Raw genomic sequence first — 23251 nt, forward strand, 5'->3', positions numbered from 1 at the left:
AATAGTTAATGCCATTTTTATTTTGGTCCAACTAGACTTCTCAGATCTTGGATACTCTAAGAATTGGTTCTTAAATGAATCACTATGGAGCATTCAAACCTTCTGCCAAGGTTTTGGGAGATTTATTTTAAAGTTGAAAATAGTAATTGTCCCAATTGCACAAAATGTCTGTGGTTTGCTAACTGTCTGGTTTAGAGTACTGTTGATTATTGATTGCCTTGGAAATAGATTGATCATCATAGCTGGCCAGCAGTTGATCCCAGCCTATCCACAGCATAATGCTAGGGGAATGCAGTCAGCTTCTAATCTTCTTCTAGACACCATGGGGTAACTTAATTTAGCCAGGAAATAATTACTCAGCCAGTCACCTTGGATTTTCAGGTTTGTATGGGAGTCCTACAAGATTTCAGCACAGACATTGAGAAATACCATGCAATCCACATTCAATGGCATCCACTCCTCACCAAAATTAGTCGCATGTGCAAAATTGGATAGTTCTTGAAACTTCTTATGTTGTAACACTGTCCTTTGCTAAATGTCCATACCGTCAAGGTTGGCAGAGGAGCGGCAGGTAAAGGAGTGAGTGCGTGGATTGGCTGAGGAATTTAATTAGCAAATCGGTAAGTTAACGAATTAGTCAATTTATCAGCTAATATAAACAAGATTTACTCAGGGGAACGGCCTGGTCGAGGGAAGTGGCTTGTGAGAAAACTGCGAGTCTTTGGCTCGAGAGTCTTTAGCGAGGAGGCTGAGCGGGGAGACTACTCCAAAAGATGGAGAAGGTGAGAAGCAGTGAAGAAATGACAGGCAAGCTTCTTCAGTGTGATGCTTGCAGGATGTGGGAGGTCAGGGACACTGATGCTGCCGCTGGCTGCTACTACTGTGGAAAGTGTGTCCAGGTTCAGCTCCTGAAGGACCGTGTTGGGGCACTGGAGTGGCAACTGGATGACCTCAGGACCATCCTGGAAAATGAGAGTTTCCTGGACAGGACCTACAGCAAGATTGTTACACCGAAGAGAGAAGGTGGGTGACGACGAGGAAGGGAAGGAAGCTTGGAGTACAATAGACCCCAGGGGATGTACCTCTTGAAAACAGGTCCACCCTCTTGGAAACTGTCGGGACAGAAGACAATGCCATTCTGAGCCGTGGACAGGTCTGCGAGTCAAAACGTGGGGCTGAAGCAAAGCCGAAGAGACATACGACAGGCAGAGCCGTGGTAATCGGGGACTCCATCGTGAGATGTACAGACAGGGATGTCTGCAGAAATAGGCAGGAATCAAAGATGGTGTGTTGCCTCCCTGCTGCCGGGATCCAAGACGTCACGGACCGATTGCAGAGCATCCTCAAGGGTGAACGTGAGCAGCCAGAAGTGGTAGTGCATGTCAGCACATAACGTCAGGAAGAAGAGGAAAGATATTCTGCAGTGTGACATCAGAGATCGGAAGAAGGCTGAAAAGCAGGAACTCCAGGGTGGTTAGCTCTGGTTTGATTCCAATTCCTTGTGCTGGTGAGGGCAGTAATAGGGAGATAGGGGATATGAATGTGTGACTGACGAGCTGGTGCAGGAGGCAGGGATTTAGTTTCTTAGACCACTGGGATCTGTTGTGGGGTAAGGGTGAATTGTACAAAAGGGACGGGTTGCACCGTAACAGGCGGGGGAACGGCTTTCTGGCAGGCAGGTTTGTCACTGCTACTGAGGTGGGTTTAAACTAAATAGTGGAGGGGAGAAAACATTTGGAAATACAAGGATGTAGTTAAGGGGTAAGAGAGTATAGGAAAAGTTAAGAAAGACACCAGAATTAATGTGGCAGAAAGCTCAGGAAGGGATAAGAGAGTATGGCCAAGTGAAATGGGAATCGATGTGAAAGGTAAGGTAAGGAATTGATTAAAATATTATATATGAATGCACAAAGTATAAGAAGCAAAGTGGATGAGCTTGAGGCTCAGTTAGAGATTGGTAGATATGACATTGTGGGAATTACAGACATGGCTGCAGGAAGATCGGGACATGGAACAGAATAATCAGGGTTATACATCCTATAGAAAGGACAGGCAGGTGGGCAGAGGAGGTGGGGTAGCTCTGTTGATGAAAGATGAAATTCAGTCCCTTGCAAGGTGTGACATGGGAACTGACAATGTAGACTCGCAGTGGATAGAATTGAGGAAATGTAAAGATAAGAAGACAAGAATGGGAGTTATCTACAGGCCCCCAAACAGTGGCCTGGATATAGGGTGCAAGTTGCAGCAGGACTTAAAATTGGCATGTAACAAAGGTAATGCCACTGTGGTTATGGGAGATTTCAATATGCAGGTAGACTGGAAAAATAAGGTTTGTTCTGGATCCCAAGAAAGGAAGTTTGTTTAGTGCCTGCGAAATGGATTCTTAGAACAGCTTGTACTGGAGCCTACCTGCAGGAAGGCAATTGTGGATTTAGTGTTGTCCAGATTTAATAAGGGAACTCAAGGCAAAGGAACCGCTAGGAGGTAGTGACCATAATATGATAAGTTTTAATCTGCAATTTGAGAGGGAGAAGGTTAAATCAGAAGTGTCAGTGTTGCAGTTGATCAAAGGAGACTGTGAAGGCATGAGAGAGGAGTTGGCCAAGGTAGACTGGAAAAGGAACCTAGCAGGAATGATGGTGGAACAGTATTGGCAAGAATTTCTGGGCATACTCCAGAAGATGTAGGATAATTTCATCCCAAAGAGAAAGAAAGATTCTAAGGGGAGCAAGAGGCAATCGTGGCTGACAATGGAAGTTAGCGATGGAATAAAATGAAAAGAAAAGGTGTATAACATAGCAAAGAGTAGCAGGAAGCCAGAGGATTGGGAAACGTTCAAAGGAAAACGGAAGATAACAAAGGGCAATACGGGGTGAAAAAAGTATGAGGGTAAGCTGGCCAACAATATAAAGAAGGATAGTAAAAGCTTTGTTAGGTATGTGAAGAGAAAAAGATTAGTAAAGGCAAATATGGGTCCCTTGAAGGCAGAAACAGGTGAAATTATTATGGGGAACAAGGAAATGGCAGAAGAGTTGAACAAGTACTTTGGTTTTGTCTTCACTAAAGATGGAGGATCTAGGGTGACAGAGGACCTGAAAGAAATTTGCATTAGGCAAGAAATAGTATTGAGTAGACTATTGGGACTGAAGACTGATAAATCCCCAGGGCCTGATGGTCTGTATCCCAGGGTACTCAAGGAGGTGGCTCTAAAAATCCTGAACGCATTGGTAATCATTTTCCAATGTTCTATAGATTCAGGATCAGTTCCTGTGGATTGGAGGGTAGCTAAAGTTATCCCACTTTTCAAGAAAGGAGCGATAGAGAAAACGGAGAATTATAGACCAGTTAGCCTGACATCGGTGGTGGGGAAGATGCTGGAGTCAATTATTAAAGAATAATAACGGCGCATCAGGATAGCAACAAAAGATCGGTCCAAGTCAGCATGAATTTATGAAAGGGAAATCCTGCTTGATTAATCTTCTGGAAATTTTTGAGGATGTGACAATAAAATGGATGAAGGGGAGCCAGTGGAGCTAATGTATCTGGACTTTCAGAAAGTCTTTGATAAGGAGATTAGTGGGCAAAATTAGAGCACACGGTATTGTGGGTAGGACATGGATAGAGAATCGGTTGACAGACAGGAAACAGGAGTAGAAATAAACAGGACCCTGTCAGAATGGCAGGCAATGGCGAGTGGAGTGCCGCAAGGCTCGGTGCTTGGGCCGCAACTATTTAACATATATATTAATGATTTAGATGATGGGATTAAAAGTAACACTAGCAAATTTGCAGATGACACAAAGCTGGGTGGCAGTGTGAACTGCGAAGATGATGCTAGGAGGTTGCAGGTTGACTTGGACAGGTTGAGTGAGTGGGCAGATGAAGTATTGTGTGCAGTTGTGGTCTCCTAATTTGAGGAAGGACCTCCTTGCTATTGAGATTGCAACTTCACGTGGTCTGCCCTGTTTCGACGAATGCAATCAACCTGGTGTGCACAATCAAATAAGATAAAATAGTAAGATTAAACGAGAACTTACCAGTTTGAAGTTTGATCTTTATTTTGTGAGGAGTTACGGTGAGCGATTACGTGAATAAGCCCCGCCAGTCCGCATGCTTGTTAATCTTCAAAGCAGCAGTGTGAAATCACAGATAACAGCAGTCGAAGTAACATAGTAAGACTTAGAGAAGACTAGAACTACCGAATGATCTTTATAAGAGAGGGCAGGGAGCAGTGGGCATGTAATCGCTCACCGTAACTCCTCACAAAATAAAGATCAAACTTCAAACTGGTAAGTTCTCATTTAATCTTACTATTTTACTTCGGAGGCACGTGAGTGATTCCGTGAAGATTTCAAAGCTCTGTGATTTAATGCCGTGAGAAACGAGTCTCCACAACCACAGCTGCTTCATTGACAGATGAGGGAAACATTCATAATGAGTAAATAATAGTAATTCCTCTCATTTGGGAGTAACTAACCACTGAACCTAAGTAGAGTTGGCAAATACCCCTGGTCTGGCCATAGGTTATTATGAAATGTTCAGAAGTTCGTTCACCCATCCTGCAGTCGCCAGGATGTGGTCCAGCGGAATGTACATAACCCTTGCTGCTGATGTTGTAGCAGCCTGGTGGAGTGAGACTCGAAAAATATATCAGAATCTACTCCTGTATGAGCCAAACCCTGTTTCAATCGCCTGGGGATGGTCCAACCCAATACCCTTTTAAAACATTTTTTGTAATTAACAAACATTGCTAGTTCAGAGCCTCTAAGCTATTCATGACCTTGACGTATTGTTGTATATGTGTGACCATAACTGAAGGTTCATGAGGTATGCCATGAAACTAGTTTGAGACTTCATGTCTAGTCTGCTGAACCAAACATTAAAACATAATATTATTTGTAGATGTAACCATCCTATCCAGTCACAATATGTAGTGACTGAATCCATTAGCTGAGACCAGCGCCATGAGGATAACTACCTTATGAGAGCCGAGTCAAGCTAAGGATGTAGCTGGCGCCCCCTGGTGAATAGTGTTAATACCACATCAATATCCCATACTGCCCTGTGCTTGTCCTGGGAGAACGTGTGAAAGATATTCTTTATAACTCGATATTAGAGGGTGAACCACACCAGAGTAGGTCCCTATTGCTGCAGCAAATAAGATGGAAAAGCACGTTGGACACAGTTAATGGTCCTATAACTTAATTTTTTGTCAAAGGCCCACTTGAAACGAACTCCAAGCAGTCAATTATCTCTGTACTGTATTTAGATGTAACTTAAGTATTTAAACAAAACACTTCCCATCTCCTGAAGAGGAAATGTAATGCTTTCCTTTCTTGGTACTATCCCTGCATTTGCAGTGAGCACATACATGAATATGTCTGACAATCCGAGTTGCAGGAGTGGTCCACTCGGAATCTGTAAGTCAATAATTGATTTATCATGCTGGTTTCCCGAACCATAGGCTAAACTAACAAGTTTTATGTTAAGAATAGCCGTAAAAGGTTGTATTATTATTCCCAACAAAGCGGGAAGCATGGCTGCATAGGTCAGTCAGACAGAACGACAGCCTAGAGCGGGATTTTGCTGACTTTATTGCAAGACCCGAATAATGAAGCAAAATGAAGGATGACAAACATAACTTCTTTCTCCTTGTAGCAGGAGAGTATGTTTGCCAATGTTATGCCACATATTTTTGCAAATAGTAAATGAGCCTGGAAACAAACATATCAATTCGGTATTCCATCGAGCCATAATTTCATTAAAAGCTTTGTGATCCAACACCCATTTTGTGTTGTCATTGATTATACGTGATGATATTCCAATGTAAATTAGGTAAATTATTACAGGATATTCGGTCTTGATTGCACCCATGTGATTATCATACGCCACCACCATAGTGTATCAACTTGACGTTGAGCACGCAGATTATGCATATTCATTCAATAACCCTTTAACACATAGAATGCACCTAGTGTCTATAGGTAGTTTATATCAAGAACTGAATAATTGTTAATTGATGCAAATCTCCTCCACCTCTGAACTAGATGGCATTCATAATTCCCCATCAGTTATAATATAACTGAAATTTTATTGACCAGATTATTGGAGCAACGCTGAATACTGTTCGTCTACCATAATGACCTTGGTAGCTTCAGCTAGTAATAACATAAGGTCTGTCACAAGACCTACATGGCATTTGAGATTACTACTTTGCACAGCTGAATTACAGCCAATATATTTACAATTATACTTAATGAATAGAAGGCTGTTTTATCACAATAAGATTGTCCAAGGCTCCTATTTATTCCCATTCTCTTACCCCAGGGCGGAGTCACAGGTTAATTAATAGTTAAAGGTAATCCCAATAATGAATAAATCTAATCCATTTTGTTGAACGTAGTTTGAGGCTAAAACAGTTGTTTTTAACCACATACAGAGTTAGATTATCCTCCAGACATAACAAATGATGTTGAGCTCTGAGCAGTCCAAGCTTTGGTTTTAGTAAAGTGGTAAATAACCTGAGAACTGAAGGTAACCCATTTTGCAATGTTTTATTATTGCCTTATCCAGATAATTTTCAAAATGTCTCAGATGATCTCTGTAGATGGGAGCATCTTAAGGAAAACAGATGCGAAGTAAACGACATTCTGCATCTTTTCCACAATGAACAGGTCATGCCTGTGAATTCCATACCTGCTTGAGCTACAACTCTGGCCCATTTTCTGAGCTAGTCCCGAAAGCCATTCCTGGCCATAATACTGAGCCTACCTTGAAAGACAACTCTGGACATAATTCTGAGCTTGCCTGTAAAGACAAATCTGGCCCAATTTCTGTGCTTGGAACCTTAGTATTGTGCAGCTTTACATGGTTAGATGCCAACCATTTGTGTGTTGTAAGGCCACTGGAACCCCTTCCTTTCTTATCAAGGGAAAATGCTATTTTCATACGACACATAAACTAAACACATGTTTTCATTATCATTAGTACAAACAAGTGTAAATATTACCAACTTGTAGATGGTCCCATATTTTCCCTGAGCCCAACTTGGGTCTCGGATTTTAAGACCTCTGTCCAACTTTCATGCTGCCACCAACTTCAGTGAACTGCTTAATGTCAACGAAGGCGTGGGGTGTGTTGTTGCCGCAATGATGAAGCTTGGCTCGTTATTGGTACCTCGATTGGTCTGACAGCTTTGCTTCCTTATCCAGGTTTTACCTGTTAATTAGGTCTTACCTCAAGAGAAGGTTCGGCGGCTTATTTTAATGTCACCCCTGAAGTTTTGTTTATTCCCGGCATTGATAGCATGAGGGAAACTCTAGCCCCTTCCAGATATTCTCCACCTTTGTTTTGGGACTCCCTTTTATCCATACGCACTTATTCCAGTACGTTCCACAGACATACTTTTAGAATTTTTAAGTTGGTTACACTGACCACTCGTACTCTCTTTCACATATAAAGCTCCTTTTGCTGGAGCATATCATGCTGGAGCTGTGCTCAAACAGCATTTTTTAGCTTTATGCCTTGTGGTATGCTTTCCAATACCTCAAACCTCAGGGTCAGAACAAGCTCCTTTTGCTGTAGCATATCATGATGGAGCATTTTTTCCATCAGGAGCTCTTTCCAGACAGCCCTTTAACAGGTGCTGCTGCCACAGCCCCTGAAGAGACCCATGGATATAATGCTCCTTTTGCTGGAGCATATCATGCTAGAGCTGTGCTCAAACAGCCTTTCTTTGCTTTATGCCTTGGGGTATGCTTTCCAATACCTCCAACCTCAGGGTCAGAACAAAACTGCTCTGGTAGGCTCAACCTCCTCCATGAGGGAGACATTATGCAGCCCGTCTACAGGTGCTGCTGCCATGCACCCCCAAGAAGACCCGTGGATATAAAGCTCCTGTTCCTGGAGCTGATCTTCTCTATACAGCCCTTACCTGAAGCTGCTGCCACAGCCCATGGGGTGACCTCTTGGGTATAAAGCTCCTCCTGGAGCCTGTCATGATGGAGCATCCTTTCTATTAGTTGCTCCATCTTACCAGACGTCCACAGGCGTCGCTATTATTGGGAGGTGAATCCTCCTGGCCCGATTCACGGGCTTGCTTTTTAAATGGCTTTTTCCTCCCACAGGATTGGCCACGGTGCAGTCGGCACCCTGATACCACAAGGACTTACCCCTCCCCGGAAACCACAGTGGTCTGGAAGCTGCTGACTGCCTTGTCAGTGGCTGTAGTAGTGCACCCAATGTCCGTGGTCTGGACCGGGTCTTCCCACAGCCCAAAGCCAGTTTCCCAGCGGCTCGACCAGACTGCACAACAATATCCTGCAGGGAACCTCTATAAGAAGACGTTCCTGCAGGAAAACACAACCTAGTAAGTATTTAAAACTTACCTGCAAGTTTAATTTACCACTGGCAGGAATGAGTTGCCTGCCAGTCCGGTGCTTCGCCAGTGCGGATGACGTAATGACACGCATGCGGACGGACGGGACTTCTTCACGGAATCACTCATGTGACTCCGAAGTAAAATAGAACAAGTTGTCCTACAACTTTAGGAGAAGGAGAAGGAGAAGGAGAAGGAGAAGGAGAAGGAGAGGCAGTTCACGAGGTTAATCCCCGGGATGGCGGAACTGTCATATGAGGAAAGATTGGAAAGACTGGGCTTGTATTCACTGGAATTTAGAAGGATGAGAGGGTATCTTATTGAAACATAAAATTATAAAAGGACTGGACAAGCTAGATGCAAGAAAAATGTTCCCAATGTTGGGGGGGTACAGAAAGAGGGGCCACAGTCTAGGAATAAAAGAGAGGTCATTTAAAACTGAGATGAGATAAAAAAAATTTCAACCAGTTGTGAATTTGTGGAATTCTCTACCACAGAAGGTGGTAGAGGCCAATTCACTGGATGGATTTAAAAGAGAGTTAGATAGAGCTCTAGCGGCTAGCGGAATCAAGAGGTGTGGGGAGAAGGCAGGCACAGGTTACTGATTGGATGATCAGCCATGATCACAATGAATGGTGTGCTGGCTCAAAGGGCCCAATGGCCTCCTCCTGCACCTATTTTCTTAAACCAAGATTGCCATTGAACAATGTTCATGCCCTATCCCTAACATATAATCACCATTTCATAATATCAACTAAAAGTTATTTTGTTAGTAATTTCTTCAGTATGTGGGCTTTCTTGATAATGTGAGTATTAATTTTTCATCTTCTTAAAGATGATGCTACTGAACTCTGTGGAGTCAGGAATTCTTTAACTCAGCCACAGCAACAATGACATTAAGATGATTTGCATCATGAAGGAAAAGCTGCAGATTATGTTATTTCCATGTACCATGTTTAGCTTTCTTGGTAACACAGGGCATAGCTGCTTCACTTGCTGAAGACCAACACATGGATTTGGACATTCTGTCACAAAATATCAAATACGGGCAGTCACAGTGGCGCAGCGGTAGAGTTACTGCCTTACAGCGAATGCAGCGCCGGAGACCCCGGTCCAATCACAATTACGGGTGCTGTCTGTACAGAGTTTGTATGCTCTCCCCGTGGCCTGCGTGGGTTTTCTCCGAGATCTTTGGTTTCCTCCCACATTCCAAAGACGTACAGGTTTGTAGGTTAATTGGCAAAGTAAATGTAAATAAAGTAGGATAGTGTTAATGTGTGGCGATCGCTGGTCAGCGCGGAACAAGAGGGCCGTAGAGGTCCTATTTCCCTGCTGTATCTCAAAACTAAACTAATCTAAACTGAACTACCATTTGGACTCGATGATGGAAGGAAGGTTGATGTTGATGTAATAGAAGATGATCTGGCCCAAAACACTGCCCTGACACTCATGCTGGGATGTCCTTGGCCTGGGAAGATTGATTCCGCTAACTGCAAACATCATTTCTGACTAAAGATTGACACAAAATGCTAAAGTAACTCAGCGGGTCAGGCAGCATCTCTGAAGAAAAAGGGATTGGTGACGTTTCAGATCAGAACCCTTCTTCGGAACCCTTCTCCATCTCCATTGATCGGTATTACCAATGTTCTTTCATGTCACATTCAGTCAACTGGTGCCATGATGGCAAATGCACCATTCATATGTTTTACATATGGAATTCAGCATTTTTGATACCTGCTTGGATCAAAGTATGGCCCTGGCAAAACTAAAACTGACATCACTTTGCTGATTTGATAGTGAATTGCCAAATAGCATTTCTCCTATTCTTAGTGGAAAGCACACTTCTGTGCATTTGTTCAAGTTGTTGCATAGATGCATTGTTGTAACTGTACTGTGACAATTTGAAAAGGGCCATGTCTGGGTCAGGGGCATAAATCTTCAGTACCACAGTCAGGATAGCCCTATAGACTTAATTGTATCCAATACATTCAGCCATTTCTTGATATCATATCGTATACATTGAAAGGCCTAAAGACTGGCTACTGTGATGGTGGGGAAGTAGCCAAAAATGGATCATGCCATTGTTCTAGAGTTATACAGCATGGAAACAGGCCATTCAACCTAGCCCATCTATGCCGACCAAAATGTTCCATCTAAGCTAGTCCCATTTTCCTGTGTTTAGCACGTATACCTCAAATTCCTTTCTATCCATGTACCAATCCTGGAGTATTTTAAATGCTGATATAGTATCTGTCAAATACCTCATATATTTACAATTAACATGCACTATTATAAGATCCGCTCAACCTTCTGCACTCCAAAGAAAAAAATAATAATCTGCCCAACCTTTCCCTATAGCTCAAGCCCTCAAGTCCTGGTACATCTTTGTAAATCTTTTCTGCTCTATTTCCAGCTTGATGACATAAATGCTCAGCACTTCTGGCTACTTAAGGCTGTAACTGCTTCAGCCTTGTCTAAAACACTCACATACTGGCCACCGCCATCTCTGAGGAAGGGGATGTTCTTGGAACCTCTTTCTCCTGATGCCTGTTTAATTGTCCACCTTCTTTCACAGCTAAATGATGCGTAACTGTAGGCTTTGATGTGATTCATTGACTGTGAGATTGTTTAGTTCAATCCAATGTATGCTGCTGTGTTTATCTGGTATACATATGGCCTCTGTTGCATTAAGTTGGAACCTCATTCTTAGGTGTGAGTAGATATGCACTAAGTATGGCCCTCTGCACTCCTTGTGGAACCGGGGTTAATCATAACAAATCATGACTGCAGAGTGAAGAGAATTCTGGGTCATCCAGTCCAAATTGTACAGACATATACTTCCAATGTCTACAGTGTCTCATGGGTACCAAGTCTTCAGGTGTGAAGTCTGTCCTTAGTCAAATCTTTTAAACGGGATTGTTATACCACACATGTTGGAGGATGAGCTGAAGGTAAATTTCAAGAGTTTATCTCTACAAGGACTGAGGTGGTCACTTCTACCAATGCTACTATAGCTGGTTGCATCTGCCATGAGTGGATGGATGAGGATGAGTTCAAGTGCTTCTCTTGTGTTGGTTCACTTAATTCCAATTGTATTTACAGTCTGGTAGATACAGATTTGGCCTCTTTAGTTTGAAAATCCTTTCCCATGATGATGGACATTGAAATGCCCCATCCACTATGTTTTCCATCCCTTTTCGATGTTCCCTTTTTCTTTCAAGATCTAATCAATATGGAGGAGCATTGACTGATCAGCTGAGAGAGCACGATAGGCAGTTATCAGAAGATTATCTCGTCCACATTTGATCTGATATGTTTAATGTTTTATGTGTCTTTCCTAACTGTCATTGTATGTCAAGTCACTTGCGGGCAGAGCACCAAGGAAAATTCCTTGTATGTGAATATTTGGCTAATAAGTTTATTCATAATAATAATTCATAATAATACCATGTCTTTTTAATTATCTGAACTCAATTCAGAAATTTCCCGGCAGTTCACGCTCCTACTATTGTGCCACCCCCTGTAGTGGATCTGTCCTGGCAGTGAGACAGGATGTACATGGGGATTGTTATGGAGCATCTATAAGTATTGATGCTTTGTGGATGACTATGCCAGGCCAGGATGACTATGTCGCTCAATTAGCAGATGTCCCATGATCAAAAATGAGGCTCTAAATGGTTGCAAAATGGATTTTGCAAATGTAATTTGTCTGTGAGTGACTTTGCATCATTTTGATTCAATGCCTAAGGCATTGCCAGGTGATCCATCTGTTTCTTTTCCATTTTCAATTTAATGTGGCTCTTTGATGGAATTGAATAGCTCACTATGCCATTGAACAATGAACCACATTGTTTGGGTCAAGGCTACATGTAAACTGTATTGGGTAAAGATGGCAGAATTCCTATTTCCTCATCTGAAGGCCAATTGTAAGCCACATGGGCTTTTAACAATGAACAAACTGATTTGTGCTCAGTTTCACACAGACTAGACACAATTTACAAACAAAATCAAGATTATTAACTGAATTTAAATTATACAACTGCAATAATAAGAAAGGAACTCACATATCTGAATTGTTAGTCCATGCCACTGGTTATTAGTGCAGTAACTGAAATGGTGCACTACCTTAGCACCAACAGACTTCTTAATCTTGTACCTGCCTCATGGATAAAAGAGCAGTAATGATTCGAAATGGGCTTCGGGCTGAATTTGAGAGAAACAGATTGCAAGGATTGAACACAGCACTGCTAATTTAATTTCCATGAAGTGAGTCAAGCTTCTGGCAGGTCTTAAAAGAAGCAGGTGTTATTTTTAGATGATGGTTCAGCTGCAAATATTGTATTGGTGATTTATTCACGTGGCTAGAAAGAACAAATTAAATATTATTTACTGTTCCAAATCAATCCTAAAGTGGACAGGGGCATGGACACAAATCCAAGCTATTCTATATTTTCAATGTGCATGGGCCTTACTTGTCTTTTTCCAGAGTTTTAACCAGAATGGAGCCATAAATTCGATTAACACACATCATTAGGAATTAAGCACTTTTGAATCTCAATTTCATAATCAGCACATAATCCTATTACCTAGTCAACAGGAAAATATTATTGATTTATTAAAATTACTATTTTTGGAATTATATCATTGAGCTCTATTTTCATAATTACATAATCAGATTGAAAAATCAAAATCATAAGGATGCTAGAAAAACCTAGCAGGTCCATTGAAGGAGAAAAGCTTGAAGTTAACTATCTTTTCCTTCTTCTTTTTAACCCTGCAATCTTCATTGACATGAGTGGGTTAGTGAATCTTGTCCAAATAGAACATAGAACAGTAAAGCACAGGGACAGGCACTTTGGCCCACAATGTCTGGACTGAACATGATGACAAGACAAATTTTATCTCCTGGCACATGATCCATATCTCTCCAGCCACTGTATTTCTACATACCGATCCAAATGCCTCTTAAATATCAATATTGTATCAGCCTCCATCATCACCACTGGCAGCACATCCAAGGTACCTACCACCCTCAATATAAAAACCATAATGTAGAGATTGTAGCGGCACCCAGTGGTAAAGCTATGTAATGCAGAACCCTCGTCAGAAGTTGGGACTGTCACGTGACAGGGTTTTTCGCGGGGTTTTTAGAGTTAGGTGTGTGCAGTAGCTAGTGCTTTTCGCAGCAACGAGATCTTAAAAACCGTTTTCTCTTGACTAAGTGCACGTGTAGTTTAAATGCCGTTTTGTTAATAAAACTATTTACTCTACCCGCTTGGTCTCGTTACAATTGGTGACTCCTCAGTTCAAATCGGCCAACCCTAAACACAGCATCGTACACCACATTCCCACCACTGGCCCACCACTCCACGCACGGGAACGCAGGCTCCCGCCCGGCAAGCTGCAGGTTGCCAAGGACAAATTCCAGCAAATGGAAGAGATGGGTATTGTGTGGCACTCCGACAGCTCATAGGCCTCCCCACTCCATATGGTCCCCAAAGCTGGAGACAGTGAGGGGACTACCGCTGCCTCAACAACACCACGATAGCCGACCGCTACCCTGTCCCACACACACAGGACTTCATGGGCCATCTGGGCAGGGCAAAATACTTTTCCAAAATTGACCAGGTGCACGGCTACTACCAGATCCCTGCCCACCCGGTTAATGGGCCAAGACCACCATTATCACCCCTATTTGAATTTCTGAGAATGCTTTTTAACCTCAAAAACACCACCCAAGCTTTTCAGAGGATTATGGACATGATTGACCGGGGGTTAGACACTCAGTGACCATGGCCTCGCTTAAGGCCAAGTGGTTTTACAGACCACAAATCCCTCACCTTCACCTTCGCTAAAGTGTCCGATCCCAGGTCCACACGACAACAGTGACATTTGGCTTCCATTTCAGAGTATACCACCTGTATACAACATGTGGTGGGTAAGAACAACTAGGTTGCTGACGTCTTATCCCGTATGGCCATCAATACCGTTCTGACTTCAGCTCCGGGAATCGACTATTCAGGCATGGCCGCCGCATATCTCACCGCCATTTCGGGTGTGATTCTGGAGGACGTCCCGCTTGGATCCACTGGCATTACCATCCTCTGCGGCCTCCACTGTGCAACCACGACCCATTGTCCCTACAGCTAGGCGACGTCGTATTTTTGATTTAGTCCACGGATTAGCCCACTCTTCTATTCGGGCACTACAGCGCTGGTGGCGGCTAAATTTGTGTGGCACGGGCTACGTAAAGGGCCTGTCCCACTTTCACGACCTAATTCACAATCTTTTTTACACGTGGACATTTTTCATCATGTTAGAAAAACGCCCCCACCTACTTGATGCCACGAGTACATACGACTAGCATCACGACCTACCTACGACCTACTTATGACCCCCTATAACCCCCTACGACCTCCTATGACCTCATGATGACCATGCTGCGACTATGAGTCAAGGGCAAACTCGGCAGAGGTCGTGAATTAGGACATGAAAGTGGGACAGGCCCTTTAGCAAGTCGGTTTCTCGGCCAGGGCCTGCATCCCCTGCCACACAACCAAAGTCCAACGTCACGTGAGAGCACCTCTGCAGGAATTTGCCGTCCCACAACAACGTTTCAACCGCATTCACGTCAATCTTGTAGGCCCCTTACTGCCATCCCGAGGTGTCACCCACCTGCTCACCATTGTAGACCGGATCACGCGATGGCCCGAGGCCTTTCCACTCGACTTGTGCACGTGCCCTCACAGCCCACTGGGTTGCTCGTTTCGGTGTTCCAGCGGACATCTCATCGGACCGGTGTGCCCAGTTCACCTCAGCACTGTGATCGGCCATGGCCCAACTGCTCGCTGCTCAGCTGCATCACACCACGGCTGACTATCCTCAGTCTAATGGTCCGGTAGAACGTTTCCACCGGCACCTGAAATCCTCCTTGAAGGCATAACACGGGCCCCAATTGGTTGGACGAATAACCGTGGGTTTTGCTGGGGATCCGCACCGCCCCTTTAGAGGATTTGGCTGCTTCATCCGCCAAGTTGGTGTATGGCTCCCCGCTTAAAGTACCTGGCGATTTTGTTCCAGCTGCAAATGGGCTGCAGGAACCCCCTTCATCTGCGCTCGTGCGCCTTCACGAGCAGGTGAGCAAGCCTGACTGTCCCAACCTCTCGCCACGGATGTGCTACTTCCCATACCCCGCCTGCTCTCAAGGGCTGTCAATTTGTTTTTATGTGCAGGGTCTCGCACCTATCTTCGCTTCAGCACCCTTATGAGGGTCTCTTCCAGGTGTTGCAACTGGGCATTGCGACTTTCATTCTGGACATCGGCGGCCGGCAGGAGGTCGTTTCGGTGGCCCGTCTTAAACCTGCTCATCTCGATATCGATCACCCGGTTATGGACGCCCAGCCTCGCCATAGAGGTCGTCCGGCGGCCCTCCCGCCCCCACCCTGGCCTACGCCTGTTGCGCCTTTGCTCACTGGTCCTGTATCCACATGGTCCGGCCGCCTTATTCGGACCCCCGCCCGTTTTCTTTCCTCTGGTTCTGGGGGGGGGAGGTCATGTAGCGACATCCAGTGGTTAAGGTATGTAGTGCAGAACCCTTGTCAGATGTTGGGACTGTCACATGACAGGGTTATTCGCGGGATTTTTAGAGTTAGAAGGTGTGTTCAGTAGCTAGTGCTTTTCGCAGAAAGTTCTTAAAAAACATTTCCTCTTGACTAAGTGCATGTGTAGTTTCAACGCTGTTTTGTTAATAAAACTATTTACTCTACCAGCTTGGTCTCGCTACAAGATTACCACGCTCAAAGTTTTTTGCCTAACTTCCTATATTCATTCCACATAACCTCATCCATCTTTCTAACAATATCATATGTGTCAATATGCACAACGACTTCGGACTGCTTCTCCCACAACACCCCACCCCCAATTGAACGGTTGCTCTTTAACTGCCGTGCCTCATTTTTTTTTAAATCGCCACATGATCCAACAACAGGTTTCCAGAATGAAAGATTTGTAATCTCAGTATCCTCAGGATCTACCTAATTCTCTACATTCATTCCTAAGGACCTCATCCCCTTTCCTATTAATGTATTTTTTTTTTTTGCCAATGTGCGCAACAACCTCTGGCTGTTCCCCTCCCCCTTATGAATGCATTATATCCACAAATTGGGCACAATGGAGGCATCACAACATCATGAAATCCTGATTGGAGCCACAAAATCTCCTCCCTGACAACATTGCTATCTAGTCTACTATCACTATAGCCCAGTTTGACTTCACCCCGCTCTGCTGTGCCTCACAGCCAATATAAATGCCACAAATCTGGCTATTGTTGCTGCTTTCTCCTGCATAGCCACCCTCCCCAACAGAATCCAAAAATTGTACTTTAATTTTCCAGGGGAATGGCCACAAGGGAATCCTGCATTCTCTTGGAAATCCTTAAATTCCTCAAAGAGCTCCAGCAGCTTAGATAAATCCATATTTGGCTCTGCTCAATCCTAACATGCTTTTTCATGACCGTCTGTTATTGCATCCTTCTTTTTGGGTCCCAGGCTTTATGCCAGCAGGTTGTCATTACCTGTTTTTTTTCTCTATCCATCCTTTCGGTTAGGTTTATTATTGTAATGTGTACAAAGGTACAGTGAAAAGCTTTGTTTTGCATGCTATCCAAATAGATCAGATATACCATTACATGAACACAAACTCAAGTACAACAGATAGAGCAAAAGGGAAGACACATAAGGCAGATTATAGTTCTCAGCATGGTAGTGAATCAGTTCCACAGGCAATGTCCAATATGGAGTAGAGGGGAATCAGACAGAACCCTAGCTTACAGATGGATTGTTCAAAATGCTGCAAACAGAGGGGAAGAAGATGTTCCTCGGACTGGTGGCGCACACTTTTAACCTTCTGTTATTTCTGCCAGATGGGAGGAGGGAGAAGAAGGGAGAAGGGTGGGACAACTCTTTGATTAAATAAAAGAGTTTTAATTTTGACCTTTCAATCCATTGGAACAGATGCCAAATCATAGAACTTTGGAAGATAATTATCATAACATCCACAATTTGGTAAGCCACCTTCTTCAAAGCTGTGATGCAAATCATTGGGTCCTTGGGATTTATTAGCCTTCAAAGCACACCAATATCTCTGGTAATGCTTTTTTAAGAAATACTTTGTTTCTGCAGTTCCACATTTTCAATGGACCCTTGCAGATTTCTGCACGAGACATATTTTGTGTTTGTTTTTGTGATGAAGACACATTCTGCATTCCGCATTGTAAATTCTCTTTCCTCTGCAACTGGGTCAGGCTTGATATTAGACATCTTTTCTTTTTATATATACCTAAATAAAACACTTGTAATCTATTTTTATCTTCCGTGCCATTATAATCTCATATACTATCTATATGTTTTCTTTATCAATTTTTTAGGCCTTCCTTTGTATAGCTTCAAATTGCACGAATTCTCAGGCATACAAATGTTTCTAATATCTTTACAGTCCTCTGCCTTGGATTTAACCCCATCTTTACTTACCTTTGTCAATCATGGGAAAATCAATTAGTTGGTTGTTGTGCCTAAAAGCAATATATTTTAATTCCATCATATTTATTACTTATTTAAATGCTAATCATCCCCAACAGGCTTTTCAATGCGTTCCCCCAATCAACCACAGCCAAATCTCCTCACATACATACATAAATACATACATGCCTTTGTTCAGATTTAAGACCCTGGGTTTGTATTAAATTACACTACTTTCAATTTCAATATCAATTCTGTCATATCATGTTCAATCTTTCCTAAAGGTTTTTTTTGACAAGAATAGTAATTAACTTTTTTTTTGTTGCACTAAACCAAGATCCAAAATAGGCATTTCCCAAGTTGAAGCTGCAACATATTAATTTAGAAAAGCATCTTGTATACATTCCACTTGTTCATCTTCCACATTCTTGCAGTAAATTTGTGTATATATATATATATATACACACAGAATTATTTTGAAGAAATTGCATATTACTGGACATCTTGGACAATAAAAACACATATGTCTGGCTCTGTAGGAAGGAACTGCACATGTTGATTTACAGTGAAGGTAGATACAAAAACGCTGGAGTAACTCAGCTTGTCAGGCAGCTTCTCTGGAAAAAAGGCATAGGTGATATTTTGGGTTGAAATCACTTCTTCAGACTGTTCATAGATTACCGCTCGACATTCAACACCATTATCCCCTCCAAAATGATTATGAAGCTCAAGGAACTGGGTCTCTGCACATCCTTCAGCCCCCTGCTGCACTCACTCTACACCTATGACTGTGTAGCTGGATACAGTTCCAACTCCATCCTTAAATTTGCCAAATACACCACTGTTTCGACTTTAGAGATACAGCGCGGAAACAGGCCCTATGACCCACTAGGTCTGCGCCATCTAGCGATCATCACAGTCCTACACACTAGGGACAAATTTCAATTTATAAAGTCAATTAACTTACAAACCTGCACATCTTTGGAGTGTGGGAGGAAACCAGAGTACCCAGAGAAAACCCACATGGTCACAGAGAGAACGTACAAACTCTGTGCAGACAGCACCTGGAGTTAGGATCAAACTCAGGTCTCTTGTGCTGCAAGGCTGCAACTCCACCACTACGCTGTTGTTGGATGAATTACGAATTGAGGATTGAGAAAATTTGGTATGTTGATGAATACGCTCTTGAACTTATATAGGTGTTCGCTAGAGAGCATTTTAACTCGTTACATCACAGCCTGGTTTGGCAACTCGAACAGCCAGGAATGAGGAAGATTGCTAAAAGTGATGAACATTGCCCAGTCCATTATGGGCACTGACCTCCTCACCATCGAAGGGATCTATAGGAGTTGTTTCTTCTAATAGGCAACCAACATCATCTGAGACCCACACCTCCCTGGCCACCCTCTCATTTTACTCCAGCCATCAGGCAGAAGGGATAGGAACCTGAAAACTGTAAAGTCCAGGTTCAGGAGCAATTTCTTCCCAACAACCATCAAGATTTTAAACACAACAATATCCAACTAAGCTCTGAATTACATAGACATGGGGGCACTGGTTTTGTGTTTTGTATTTAATAGAATTCTGAAGGGTAAGTAACCTTTTCACACAAAGGGTGGTGGGTGCATGGAATGATCTGACAGAGGACAGAGTTGAGGCAAGGATTGTTGCAAAGTATAAGAAACAATTAAACAGGTACACGGATAAGATATGTTTAGAATGATACTAAACTAAGTGGGACCCGTTGGGTCCCTGTCACACGGGAGGCCTGGTCCTCCAAAGCAACCCATTCCCAATGCAATATTCCACCACTCACCCGTTCCCCCAATGCAACCCGTCCCCTCAACGCAATATTCCACCACTCATGCATAGATCCCAACTGTGCAGGCATGGCTCATTTCCCCTCATCCCCCAGCACTCCCTCCCCCTCCTCTTCTTTCCCCTCTCCTCCTCCCCTCCCCAATCCCTTCCTCACATCTCCCTCCCTCTCCTTTCCCCTAACCTCAGTCACAACATCCCTCCCACCATAACTCCTTTCCCCTCCCTATCCCGCTCCTATCCCTCTATCCCCCACTCCTCATCTCCGCCTATCCCCCCACTATGCTTCCTGACCTCCCCCACTGCCCTCCTCCCTCTATTCTCCACATCCTATGTCCTCCTCTCACCCCTCCTCTACCTCTATTCCCCCTCCTCCCACACTCTCCTCACCTCCCCCACTTTCCTTCTCTTCCTCCATACCCCTTCCTCTCCCTCTATCCCCCCACGCTCCCTCCTCACCTCCCCAGGATCTTTCCCCTCTCCTCCTCCCCTCCCCCAATCCCTCTCTCACCTCTCCCTCTCCTTTCCCCTACCCTCAGTCACTACCTCACTCCCTACCTCCATCCATAAAAAGCAGCATCTCCAGTTCCTTCCTCAACAGGTCATTCATTGTTAGCAATGGTTTAGATCCCATTGACGACGATTGGACCAGTTTGCAGAGTGTGTGTGTGTGTGTGTGTGTGTGTGTGTGTGTGTGTGTGTGTGTGTCAAACTCCGCGCAAACTGCTCGGCCACCCTGCAACCCAACTCTCCATTCCTCCCTCTGCCCACTCCAGCTCAGCTGCCACTTGGCCTGTCTCCATCCTGTCCGAATGCCCGCTGTTGCCGCTTGGCCTGTACCCGCCCTGCCCACCCACCTGCCTGGCTGCTTGCTGCTGCCACAGGGCCACAGGGAAGGATGGAGTCCGTGTTCATCACAATGGGCACCATGAGTTTTGATGAGCTGGTGGAGATGATCTCCTCCGAAAACGGCGTGAGGGTGAGTTACCGCAATGGCGGCGGTGGAGGAGACGGACCCGGGGGATGTGTATACGGGACCGCCATTGCCGCAAAGGGCGGGTAGAGGAGAGGGAAGAGTGATGAGGGAAAGATACGGGACCGGGGCCTCCACCTGGCCTCCACTGGGCCTCCACTGAACTCCCACGCGGCCGCCGCCGGTGATGGGGGAGACGATAGACAAGCTACTGTGAGGAAGGGAGAGAGGAGTTTGTGAGCAAGGTGGGACAAGCCACCACCGGAAGGGCAGGAAGGGGCATCACCATTCTGGTCGTGGCATTGGCTGACTGGAGAACAGACTAATCTGTGTGGCGCTGGCTGAAGGAATCTGCGCACGCGCAGTTTTTAAGATTTTTAAACCTCGATAATTTTTTACAATATGCCACCGATCAGAATGAAACTTGTTCCACTTGCAGGACAGGAGAACATTGAGTAACATGGTGAAAAATCCTAGTGCTTTCGCGTACCGATTTTGTGCAAATAGAAATACCGCGCAAACCAGAAGAGCACAAGATCAGAGTTTTAGTTATTTATAGATGGGACAAACCAAGGCAGGTGGGGCTGATGTAGATGGTGCAGGTGACATGTTGGTCAGTGTGCGCAAGTTGGGTTGAAGGGTCTGTTTCCACGCTATGACGCTATTACTATTATTGTTTATTGCTCTTTATAAAACCTGTCAAGAAGACTTGACATGCATCAGGAAAATCTGTGTTTATGAAAATTCACAAGAGCGCATTCTTACGTTATTCATAAATTATCCAACAATCATTATAAAATTGTCTAAAAATGCAATCAACCTTTCACTCTATCACTGCATCTGAGGGATATGAAAGCATAGAGATTTGCAAAATTTGAGTAATTGAGGCTGACTGCTAGAATGCTGTCTTATCTGGAGCAGACAGCATGCTCCCTCCATAGACATTGCAATGTTCCCTGGCAACCAACTCAGCAATTATGCTGATCTGAAGGAGAATGGACAATTAATATCCTTTGGAATAACACGTATGGAGATCCATTATCGCAGAAGCCCTGTACTTGCCTTGCACTAATATAAACCTGCTTGAGAACTTAATGTTTGCTGGTTGTGGATTGTGCTAAAATGGAAGTTGAGACATTGGCCTACTGACATTACATCATGGCAGGTTCCTTTGGTGCATTGATGGAGCTATGCTCTGGTTCATATTGATAAGTTGAAGTCCAAATTCTGCTGGGAAAAACTAACATGAATCTTTACCATGGACATTTACCAAGTTGCTGTACCAGCACCATCTGAAGAAGTACCCTGACACATCATAGATACATAGAAAATAGGTGCTCGAGTAGGCCATTCGGCCCATCGAGCCTGCACCACCATTCAATATGATCATGGCTGATCATCCAACTCAGTATCCCATACCTGCCTTCTCTCCGTACCCCCTGATCCCTTTAGCCACAAGGGCCTCATCTAACTCCCTCTTAAATATAACCAATGAACTGGCCTCAACTACCCTCTGTGGCAGAGAGTTCCAGAGATTCACCACTCTCTGTGTGAAAAATGTTTTTCTCATCTCTGTCTCAAAGGATTTCCCCCTTATCCTTAAGCTGTGACCCCTTGTCCTGGACTTCCCCAACATCGGGAACAATCTTCCTGCATCTAGCCTGTCCAACCCCTTAAGAATTTTGTTTGTTTCTATAAGATCGCCCCTCAATCTCCTAAATTCTAGAGAGTATAAACCAAATCTATCAAGTCTTTCATTATATGAAAGTCCTGACATCCCAGGAATCAGTCCGGTGAACCTTCTCTGCACTACCTCTATGGCAATAATGTCCTACCTCAGATTTGGAGACCAAAACTGTATGCAATACTCCAGGTGTGGTCTCACCAAGACCCTGTACAACTGCAATAGAACCTTGCTGCTCCTATACTCAAATCCTTTTGCTATGAAAGCTAACATACCATTCGCTTTCTTCACTGCCTGCTGCACCTGCATGCCTACTTTCAATGACTGGTGTACCATGATAACCAGGTCTCGTTGCATCTCCCCTTTTTCTAATCGGCCACCATTTAGGTAATAGTTTGCTTTCCTGTTTTTGCCACCAAAGTGGATAACCTCACATTTATCCACATTATACTGCATCTGCCAAACATTTGCCCACTCACCCAGCCTATCCAAGTCATCTTGCAGTCTCCTAGCATCCTCCTCACAGCTAACATGGTCCCCCCAGCTTTGTGTCATCCGCAAACTTGGAGGTGTTGCCTTCAATTCCCTCATCCAGATCATTAATATATATTGTAAATAGCTGGGGTCCCAGCACTGAGCCTTGCAGTACCCCACTAGTCACTGCCTGCCATTGTGAAAAGGACCAGTTTACTCCTACTCTTTGCTTCCTGTTTGCCAGCCAGTTCTCTATCCACATGAATACTGAATCCCCAATACCGTGTGCTTTAAGTTTGTATACTAATCTCTTATGTGGGACCTTGTCGAAAGCCTTCTGAAAGTCCAGATACAACACATCCAGTGGTTCTCCCCTATCCACTCTACTAGTTACATCCTCGAAAAGTTCT

At 44.0% G+C, this 23251-nt stretch overlaps 1 pseudogene; it reads right to left on the minus strand.

The window, feature by feature from the left end:
* Positions 1 to 6813: 6813 nt before the first annotated feature.
* On the minus strand, positions 6814 to 6955 carry LOC129698501 (U6atac minor spliceosomal RNA; annotated as a pseudogene).
* Between the last annotated feature and the right edge of the window lie 16296 nt (positions 6956 to 23251).

The sequence above is a fragment of the Leucoraja erinacea genome, chromosome 6, assembly GCF_028641065.1.
Source record: "Leucoraja erinacea ecotype New England chromosome 6, Leri_hhj_1, whole genome shotgun sequence".
In the NCBI taxonomy this organism is placed as follows: domain Eukaryota; kingdom Metazoa; phylum Chordata; class Chondrichthyes; order Rajiformes; family Rajidae; genus Leucoraja; species Leucoraja erinaceus.